The sequence below is a fragment of the Miscanthus floridulus genome, chromosome 16 (genome assembly GCF_019320115.1).
Source record: "Miscanthus floridulus cultivar M001 chromosome 16, ASM1932011v1, whole genome shotgun sequence".
Taxonomy (NCBI): Eukaryota; Viridiplantae; Streptophyta; class Magnoliopsida; order Poales; family Poaceae; genus Miscanthus; species Miscanthus floridulus.
Genome location: NC_089595.1, coordinates 15,003,112 through 15,014,638, shown reverse-complemented (window position 1 = coordinate 15,014,638; position 11,527 = coordinate 15,003,112). Strand labels below are relative to the sequence as shown.

Here is an 11,527-nt window from a genome sequence, read left to right as displayed (position 1 = left end):
CCTCCTATGTCACACAAATGTCACAGAACAACGTTAGCTTCTGTCTTCTCTCTTTCACTCAAACCTCACATAGGTTGGCTTGAGCACTTATGAATAATCATCTAGAAACATGATGCATCCCTCTTAGTAGTACGGCATTCCTATTAACTCAAATTCAAATGTATAACGACTTTAAACCTTTTGAGTTGATCTCTTTCAACCGAAGCCATGTCTTTCAATCTTCATCAAGTGAGGGTGCCAACATGTCGATATTGATCTTTTTACTTGAGCATAGCCATCTTGAGCACGTGACTTGATTCCATTCATCAAATATGAATAATCCCAAATGTATCAAGTCACTTCCATTAAATACTTCAACAGTGATTTGATCCTCTACGTCAATATGACCATCATAGCTTGATTAGTACCTCAATTAAATGCAATTACTTCCTTCTTCACCCTAGCTAGGTTCTTCGGCTGTCAAGCCGTCGCTTGCCCTTCACTCTTACTTAGTACCTCGAAATCTTTCTTTGCTATCTTCACCCTCTCAAGCCATCAAGTCACATCTTGTGTTGAATCATTCATTCATTTATATTGTTATCTTTTTCATTTCAATTTAGCAAGCTTCAAATATGAGACTATTTCATATGCAATCCCTCATGTCTCATTAATTAATTTTTATCGTGCTTGCTTTCACATAGTACAGGGAAATCCCACAATAAATAAGCATTTGCATGAATTCCATTTGCATTATTGTCTTATACTTGAACTAGATTATTTATACAACAACACATCATTTTGGCTTCATTAAGCATCTGTGAGATAACTTATTACCTATCTACACTTAACAAACGGGTTAGACCTTTAATCACGTTGTCATTCAATCATCCAAAACCCACTAAAGGGCTAGATGCACTTTCACTTTTCCTCCTCTGTAACGCACGTTTTCCCTTTGTCTATAAAAAGGGAAGCAGGACGCCTCATGGAGGGGAGGCAAAAAAAACATGAGATCAGAACACAAGAGCACGACACGAGCACACGACTGAGCGGCAATCGAGCTCTCAGCCCCCGTTCACTCCTTCCACTAGAGGCTTGGGATCCTTTCCCTCTCTCACCTGTTTGTAACCCCTACTGCAAACCAAGTGCCGGTAACACGAGCAGCGACGAACTAGACGTAGGCACGTTCCGCCCGAACCAGTATAAACTCTTGTGTCCTCTGAGCACACCATTCGAGCCTCACGCGCAAATACAAATTTACTCGTCGGTGGTCCGAAAGCACCGACACTACTCGATCCATTAAAGAATGCAGTTCTGAAATAGTGTTAAAAACAAAATAATTTCAAATTCAACCAATATAAAAGTTCATTTTTTTCATATCAAATAAGTATTAAAATATTTGTAATGAAATATATTTTTATTACATGTCTATTTGGAGTGATACATATTGTTAATGTTTTCTATAAATTTACTTGAATTTAAGATAGTTTGACTAATTTTTTTGGATGGAGGTAGTACATACTCACTTTGGGAGTCAAACGATCTGCAGTTTGACTAAAGTTATATAACAACTACTAGTAGCATTTACTCTCTTGTCCCACAAAGAGTGCCATCTCACTTCTCGAAAAGTCAAACAATTTTAATTTTAACTAAATATATACCGGAGATTACTAATATTTGTGATGTAATAGCACGATGAAAAAAAACATTGAATATATTTCTCATAATAGACTTATGTAGAGATATAAATGCTACTAATATTTTTCTATAAATTTAGTCAGATGGTTTCACCTACACAGGTCTATGTGTGATATTTTTTTTTGACAGGGAGTCTGTTACGACTAAAAAGAACGAAGCGTGCATATGTTTTTGATGCAACATTTGTTTTCGTTCATCCGTGCCTGTCCATGCGAATCGCCTCCCCCTCACCCCCGACGCCTCCCACCCCGCACGACTCCCCCGCTCCCCCGACGCCTCCTCTCCCACGCGTGCGACGATGACTCCTCCATCTCTCATCCCCCAGGCGAGGGAGCCGCCCACCAGGTGAGGGCACCAACCAAGGACGCCAGGTCGCTCGCCATCCGCAGCCACGTCGTCACCATGCGATCCGTGGCTGGGGGCCATAGCCCCTCGAACCGTGCGACCATCAAGCACGCGCGAAGTACGGGACGACCGCCAGGGCAGCACTAGTGCACCACCGCTCTGGATCTGTGCAGGGCGGACGCGGCGGTGGCGGATTCCCTCGGGACGCCTATGGATCACGGCGGTGGTGGTGCCAGGCAAGACAGCGCGGGTGCGCCGGCCTGCTGGGGCGCGGCTGCCGGGGGCGGGACTGCCGACGCGTGGTCACCGAGGGCGCTGCCGTTGGAGCCTTCGCCGGCGAGGCGGTGAAGCGGTCGCAGGAGCTTTCCGTGGAGGTGGCAAAGCACTCGTCGGCGCTGGTCTCGGAGACGGCGAAAAAGTCCAATGAGATCTTCTCGGAGACTGCCTCCAAGTCGCGTTGGCACTTCCGTGGCGCCGTCGGCATCGACAGTCCAGGCTCAGGTGCGTGGCCGGCGGCGCCGCCTACAGCCGGGGGCGTGGCCAGGCCCGCGGCCACCGGCGCCAACATGTCTTACCTCACGGGCACCATCGCCGGACCCGGCGATAACCCCTACGAGGGTGGACCTTCGTCATCGACATCTGCTCCTCTCAGCCGCGGACTCCGACGAGTGGGAGGACGGCGAGGACGAGAGCGCCGCGTCGTGGGGGATGCCCAAGGAGTGCTACGGCGGTGGCAACTTCTCCGAGACCGCCGACAAGGCGTGCTCCAGTGACTCCAGCCTCATGCGGAAGGCCATCGATCTGCCTCCTCCCCCATGGTTAGCCTCTTTATCTCCACGACTTCACCTTCCACCAGATCTAGATGCTAGATATTTTGATGTATGTGTGATATATCTCCTTGCTGCGATGGTTTTTTCCGTCTGTTTTGGGATGCTAGGCCGTGGTCACCTTGCGCCTGCCAGTTTGGTGGTTGGGATGGTCCGTATGACCCACTTGCACACAACGTGTTTGTTGAAATGGCTCAGATGATCCATTTTTTTACATGTATTTTGACTCTTGTAATCCATATAGCTTAGCGCCTACCAGTTTAGTGCCTTGGAGTTGCTGGAGTTGCAAAACAAAAAAGAGCGCTTAATAGATGAGAATAATTTTATGTGTGCATAAGGAATAATTTAGGATAATTTAAGAATCATTTAAACATGGTTTGCTATACAGAAAGAGAATCATTATTGAAAATGTTTTAATTGGTGTGAAAAGGGTACATGGTTATCTAATAATTAGGGTACTGCAACCAGTGTGTGCAATGGTATACAGGTAAATAGATCCTGTCCATTCCCTTTTCTAAGATGCAACAAGCAGGATGGTCCTGTACTCTGTATGATAATTAGCTCAAATTTGAAATCTTCTCTCTATTGTAGTGATTTTTTTACAGTAGAGGTTGCCTGTGGTTGCTTGCATCTTGTGGTTGTGTTTTTTGCTAAAGAACTGATTCATGCTTTCATTCTTTTTTTAGGTCGATGATGTTTGTTGTGCTTCCTCGATATGACTAATTTGTTCACTCATTCAAGATGGAGCGGCTCCAATGGAACCAGCAGCATGGAAATACAGCAGGCAACAGGAAATACAACAGGCATGTGTGCTTGCCGGAGATGCGCAAAGCGGGATGGAGTTCAGGTGCATGGAGCTTTATCGGACATCGGTGAGTAAATAAACATGGGATTGGATTGAGAGTAACTGGTCTTTCTTTAGTACTTAGGACTCAGTTTCTATAATACAAATTTGTTGTGGAAGCTTGAGCTTTTCATGCATATAAAGGACTGATATTGAAATAGAACCCATAATGTACAATGTCACTTGATAGTTTATATTTTCTCTGCTCTCTTATTTCTGGTTTCAATGAGGTGAACATGAACTAACATGGACTCCGTGAATGTGATTCACTATGACATGATAGCCGACAACCTGTTTTTTTCTTTTTGCAAGAATATATTCCTTTTATTCTGCATTCCATCTTTCTTAATTTGTAACTGATAAGGGTTTTACTGTTTTACTCCATGAATAGTTATTGTTTTGACTCAGCTTCAATTTTGATGCTTGGAACTGACTCCATACCTACACTAGAAGGCCCGAAAGGGAACTCGTAAAAATAATAAAAGGAGATCACTGTCAAAGCGAACTGAGTCTGATGAGAAACACAATGGACCAATTAATTTGTTGCCATGTTTGTCTTTGAGATCAGCCTTCTTCAGTCTGTGCACAGCTTTTAAGCAGCCAAACATTCTGCGGTAAGCAAAGATTCTTTTCCTATATTTTGCCCATTGTATACCCCTAATTTGATAGAAGGTACTAATTGTTAATTTTGTTTTATTTTTCCAGGCCTATGGCATGGTTTTTCTTGTCAAATGTAACAATTTCAAATATCTCCACAGTCATGTTCTATTATCAAACAGAGGACCTAAATTTGGAGGTATCCTTTCTAGGGACTGCACGTGTGATTGGGTGGTTCAGTCTAATGCCTGGCACCGACACCTACAACCGCTATTTTAAGCAGAAGAAGCTCAGGAATATTCTTGTGTAAGTAATCCATTGAAGTTTGTGTGTGTAATATTTTTCCTTTTGTCATCATGTCCATATGGATTAACGGGACAAAGTAGCTTTACTATAAGTACATTATTTGTCTTGACAAATATATGGTTATTGTACTTGAATAAGTTGTCACCCTCTTCTTTTCTTGGCTAAGTTTCAACTCCTTTGTCCAGCACCTGCCTGGTTCCTACATATTTGCACTGTACAGGTTTTGTCTTCTTTTCCTGTAACTCTCTTTCTCTTTCTTTTTATAATAAAATAAATTGCACAGTAGAGGTCTCCCCTACTGCATTTCCTCTAAAAAAATTGCACGTGTGCATTAAACTGAATGCGTGTTGGATTACATCCCCCTTTTCCTTTATGTGCACTATGCTATGCTTCTAAGCCACAGCTGGTCACATTTAGTTACTATTAAGCCCCTTCTAGCCCAACTTTGTTGTTTTGGTAAACAAATAAGGTTTGTAGGTTTTGTTATTAGTTACTCTTGTTCCAAGACACGAACTAAACTTTTAGAAGTCATTGGCCACAGTAAAAAAAAATGTAAATATCTATTCAAAGCTGTTATGTCCGCTACTTTTAACATGTGCTGTTGATTTTTCCAGGTTTGCTCATGTCGGTCTTGCGGTAATTACCCTACTGGAATTATTTTGGTGTCACGGTTACACGTTCAGTATGGAATTGCCGATAAGTACATGGTGCTGTGGGGTTCTGCTTTGGCTGATGCAATCAACCAGTTCAAGTATGCTTTCTTTTAGTTGTGAACTAAGTAGCTCTATGGCATTTGATCTCAAACCATTTGCAAGCTTCTGTTTGGCAGGATGATGTCGTTCCTGATCCTGTCAGGACAGCTTTGCCCACCTGGGAGGGCACACTGTTTGATCTTTTCATGTCAATCAACAACCTTGGTTCAACATTAGGTTCATTCCTGGGGTCTGCTCTGGCATCAGCTTTGAACCTCACCACAGGGCAGTTTGACAATCTTGCTCTGGGTTTGGGAGTACAGATGATTTGTACTCTCCTACCGATTGGGTTCCTATCTCTGATTCCAAAGGAAGTCACAGGACTAACATCATAGGTTTGAGGGGTGCGGGCCTAACCATACTTATTTTGTTCCTGTCTGAAGGTAATGGTCTGCGCTTGAACCTCAAATTCCTGACTCAAGCCACATATGTTACAGCTCTGTACCAGAGTGAGAGGAATATACGCATCATAGGAAGGAAATTAAAGATAGTTGGAAGATAGACAGTTTTGTTGACAGATGCATACAGCTCTGTTCCAGGATGAGAGGAAAGAAGAGTGCAATAGATTTTTAGGCAAAGATGAAAGTTACTTGATGTTGACAGATGTTGATGCTACTTGACATGTGTAGAAATGAGAACAAACATGAAAGTGATGTTGCTAATGAATAAATCTGTTCATGTCTTTGCTTTTCATTAGCTGCGTTGTGCATGTGTTCCGAAGTGATTTGTGCATATACTCCAAACTTGTTGCTATAAATATGATCATTATATCCATTGGAACAGTGAAAACTGTTTCAGACGCGCTCGTGCTTGGAGGTCTATTCGATTAAGTTGAACGATTAGTGTTTTACTGTTGTGCATGTTTAATTGATGATCTATTCGTCTTGCCATGACTGGATATACTTACATTTGCAAACTCTAAATTTAACGAGGATCTTTGACCACCATTGTAGTAATCACACTGGCTTAACTTCTATTCTTACTTAGTAGACTGAGACTTATGTTGATATAATTATTGGTGTGTTCAAAGAATAAGGTCCCCTTAAATGTAGACGCCTTCTTTTTGTTTAAGCTTCTAAGCTTGTCGTTCTTAATTCAACTTCATTCTGTTTTCACTAATCTGTAGTACTGATAGAGTAGCCATTGCAGGTCCAAAAGGTCAGTCGAATGTTTGGGATGTCTGGACATCACCTGAAGTAAGAAAACAACATTGGCAGATCGGTAGCGGTAGCAAGAATTGAGAATTTATGTTTTATACCTGGCTAAATGTTTCTGATGTTTTTTTGTTAAATTTAGCTGTATAATACACATTCTCTAAATGGTGTATCTATAGGACAAGTTTCTATAATATATTGAAAATGATGCAATGAATTGGAATCTCTCTTAATTGTCGTGTTGTACTCTATTTATGTGACGAAGTACCACCGTAGTTTGGTTGTTTCAATGTACATCCTTAAAATAAAGTCGTGGCGTTAGCACGTGTACTATACTATTATAACAATATATTAGATTATTGGTGAACATCTAACCTACCAATCTTAGACGGTATGTCTTGATGTAAGGTTAAAAGTTTAATCAGACATAGGTATCTATAATGGTAGCATTTTTTTTGAAAATTTTGCCATTTTGATCAGCTTATTAACTTCTCTAATGCAGTGTTATTGCTGCTCTGAGTCTGCAAAAAATGCTTCTTGTTTCCATAAGTCGTTCTAGAAGAAAAACTAATGAGGTTGCATCTCTGCCAGGTGCCTGTTGAGTGTTGAGTGCCCTCCTGGATGCCTGTTGAGTGACCAAACCTGAGACACAAGGCAATTAAGTTAAAATCTTCAGATTCTTCCTTTAGGCCTCATCTAATCTGACATCACCCCCACCCAATCTGCACATGCACATACTGCCTGCATTTTGTTCCTCGCAGTGGATAAGCTTATCCTGGCAACTATAAATGCTTGACAGCATATTTTCCATTGTAAGCAGTAATACATACTTTGGATTAATGGTCCTGCCTGTATAGTTTTTATTGAGGTGTTTTTGATGCTTAACTATATATATGCAGAAAAAGCTGTCTAAAATACTGAAAAAAACTCCATGCAACTGCAATTTATTTTGCCCTAGCAAGTTATCATCAGTGAAGTTGCTGGTTGTGCGAACAAGTTCGTGGCATGAGATCAGCTGATAGTTCTGCAAGTTCGTGGTATGAGATCAGCTTCTCATATTGCTTACATCAATTGTCTGACAGTGAGCTTGGCTTTGAGATCGAACCTGAATGTCTCATTTAGTTAGGTATAGGTTACTTGGATGCATCTTACAAAGTTTAATAGATTCATGGTCTATTTTTATTTTTTTGGGGTGCAGTTCCATTTTATTGTTTTTGTATTTTTTATGCTCCTATAAGAAAACTTACAAGATTCAGTTGCTTTATAGCTGGCTGCTTCCAGCACCTATTATTGTACATGTCAGTCTGTCTACCACAACTCTGAGTGCCTTCCACATTGAACTTCTGATGTGCAGGTATAGGTATATGTGCATTGGATGAATGATTACATTCTATGAACTTGTGATTCACATGTGCTCTATGCTCAGCACACCAATGCTTTTTGTACACTAGGATAAGACTTATTACAAAGAGATGAAATAAGCAGGTACAATGAACTCAACTCCAGACCCACTTACCATGGTCCTTAGATTTCAATGTGACATTTTTAGATTATATGCACCTTCTCTATTTATCATATGGAATATCTGCTAGTTTTGAAATTAACATTTTGCATTTTGGTTTATTCTAATTTCATATCAAAGGTTGTTTTGCATTTCAGTTTATTGTAATTTTACGCCTATCACTTTAATTGGACACCATGTATACTATATGACTCCCATACATTTCTTTCTTTAATTAAACACTATTTTCTTTTCGCACTTACTTTGAGGTTTAAGGTCCCATCGATCATCTTCCTGGTAGTTTTTGTCCAACAATCTACATGTCGTTGCTCAAAATACCAATTAAGTCCACCTTTACAGTGGTATAGGAAGTTAATCTAAGTGATTTTTTTGTTTCCTTGCAGCCTTGTGATCTGATTTCTTCAACTCAAGATTCCTAAAATTTCATGTTCAATTTCTTCGACTCGGCTTCCAAAACTTAGAGATTTATGACATTCCACGGTAGATGAATTGTACAGTCATGACAGTTGCAGTTTGCCAATGGTACCTACATTGGCACCGCTACAAATAAATAGATTGTACAATACACTTGATTATATATTTTGTTTTCCTGATATATAAAACAATAAACTTGGCTTCAATGTATAATAGTTAATTAAAAAGGCTCTTGAAATGAGTTACCCTACTGTCTATGGTCACTTTTGCGACTACTGCTTATGATTGGCTATAACGCTTGGCATGTAATTCAAAACATCAGATTTATTGTGCTACCTAAGCTGAATCTCAGCTATTACACATTGATTACAGGTTAATCTTAATTACTGATTGATCGTGCCATTCTCCTTGATTGAATATTGCCTGTCACGTGATAGAGGAATCACGACAAAATAGGAAATAGAAAATTATTGTGCTATCCATATACACATTGCATGTTTGCATGCACCAGCATACATGGCAACGAGCCAAAGGAAAGAGAGTTAACACAGAAGGAAAGAGAATTAAGACAAAAGAAAAGAGAGAGACTGCTATCAATCCTCTGCTATAAATCCTGTGGCCTCGCCATAGCACCCACCCTCGCTAGCTGAGCTCGCCCTCGCTCGCACCGGCCTCCGCCCTCGCGCACCGGCTGTGCTTCGCCATAGCGCGTCGCCATCGTCGTCGCCTACCGCCATCGCCTTCGCCGTCTTGCTATGCCCTCGAGGAGGACTGCGGACTGCATAAAAATACTTTCTGCTCATCCAAGTGGTGAACGCATCCAGGTGACCACCACCATCCCCTTTTTCTGCTCTTTATTTACTTTCCTGCGCATCGGCACAAGCAAGGCAACAAGGAAAATGATTATTTTCAATACTTGCTAATTGGAAAAGTGAAAAAAAATACTCAAAACCGAACTGAATTGCTGCTATGCCAAACCAAAATGAACTGCTGCTATATAGCTACACATATATGAGCTGAAACACATGCATATATTTTTAATCGGCAAGAGCAAACAAGGATCAGTACAGAGATTAACTTAAAACTTAACAAGGTATACACATAATACGATGCAGTATCTATCAACAAGCAGCACAATTAAATATGATATAGAATTTGATGTCAAAATATAACTGCCGTAAGAATAGTTGAGGAAAGCAATGTTCAGAACATAAACAAACATGGTTTCTAGTATAGTATTTTTTGCAAATTTGGTTCATTGCCCAGAATCCTTATAGGGCTGCAGCCTTGACAGTTACCATACAACATAGATAAAACTCTGAATTTTAATGCAGCCTATACTGCTAGAGTACATCAATATATGCAAATCTGAACTTGCATGCCAAAAAAAATTGAACACAATAATTAGCAGCAAGCTAATGAACGCAGCAGAAAAAAGAAATATTATCAAACTCACTTGAATCGGCTATGGATGATACTAGCTGCAAGCTATTTAAAGCAGCGCTTTCAGAGAACATCCAAATAACCAATTCCAGTTAGTAACTGAATTTTGGTTTCTCAGTTGCCGATATGGGTTCTGGCTGTCGGTCGTTCAAAAGAAAGAGGGTGTACGCTGACCCACCGTCTGCAATCACCGATACACACATCTACAGGTAACTACATTACATTTATCTTGTAATTGATTGAGGCAATTATTTTCTGTCAACATAGATTTACTCGTGTGTTTTATCATTTTGATTGACACGAACGGGATTGTAGATGGGTTGAATTCCATGAAGTGGGAATGGAACACATATCTTCCATATGGGATGTGAGTGCCATGGTTTTTTTTGGAAAGGCAACGTACAACATCACCATGGTGATACATATTTGCGTGTAATTTTGAAGGATGAGCAGGTGCATTTTGAGCTCATCTTTTTGGACCATGTCTAATTTTTTTTTTCTACAGACCATTGTTATCTATCTATTGGATCTAATATTCTTATAGGGAACCAAAATGGAAGCGGTTGTGTACGGTGACCAAACCATGAGGTTCAATCGTTTGCTTCGTGTAGGAGAATGTTATGACTTCATGAGAGTTGGCTTCGCGCCTACTCATGTTGGTCCTTTGGGCTACATCTTTCGTTTATGTGCCGACTACTTTGTGGTTCTATCTCCACAAAGTATGGCTAATGCACCACCGAGAGAGCTATGGATTTGTCAGTGTCCTCGTACCTTTATGGAATTCGAGGATGTATACGCTCAAGCTGAGTACTTTTTTACGGGTATACCTCATACGCCTATATTTAAAAATACATAGTTTACTGTTTATGCTCATATTCCATCAATAACTATCGTTTGTGTTTGTAGATGTCATTGGTATAGTTGTGCATGTGTCTAATATTCGAGGAAGGGATGACGTGCGGATGCGACCATACAAATATGTGGTGCTGATGAATGAAAGGTACTTACAATGAAAATTTTATCATTGCTCCATGCTATCAATTTTTTATTGTTTGATGCTAATCAATTTTGTAACTCGTAGGTACCACTGCATCATAATAACCGTCAAGTATACACACATATGCCGTCACTTATCGGAATGGCGGCGAGCGGCATCAGAGTTGCGTATTTTAGCTGGTCTCCGTGTACAAATGAATAGAAAGAGAAGTATTGTATCACTGATGTCCTCATATGTATTGACTAAATAAAGTATCAGTTATTACTTTTTTTTTCTCGTGCATGATAGGCGGAGTGACCACTACTGACGATTTCAGCGAATTGGTATTAAGTCATATTTGTAATTAGGCGCATGATTTTCAAAGTGAGGTTCTTTTGAGGTAATTCATTGATTTAATTTATTGACTACAACACTGACCCAAAAGTTTTTTATTTGTTTATAGACCTACGCAATCGTCTGCTTGTTTATAAAGCCAGACGTCGTCGAGTTCAAGAATTTGCTAAGGACACCGTGTCGCGTCTCATAGATTTAGAGAACTAAATAATATTGGAATTATTTACACGCTTGTGACATGCACTTTGAATAGATGATGGACGTGAATTTATTTTAATATAATAGTCATTTTGTGCATTTTCATTGGTCAAACAGGTTC

At 40.3% G+C, this 11,527-nt stretch overlaps 1 long non-coding RNA gene and 1 pseudogene across 1 annotated transcript; both read left to right on the top strand.

The window, feature by feature from the left end:
• The first annotated feature begins 1,906 nt into the window (after positions 1 to 1,906).
• LOC136513127 (probable folate-biopterin transporter 4) lies at positions 1,907 to 8,669 on the top strand (annotated as a pseudogene).
• Positions 8,670 to 10,197: 1,528 nt separating this feature from the next.
• On the top strand, positions 10,198 to 11,258 carry LOC136513129 (uncharacterized). Its single transcript, XR_010773298.1, has 4 exons — positions 10,198 to 10,331; positions 10,423 to 10,699; positions 10,785 to 10,878; positions 10,960 to 11,258. It is a non-coding gene; the product is annotated as an uncharacterized lncRNA (long non-coding RNA).
• Positions 11,259 to 11,527: the final 269 nt, after the last annotated feature.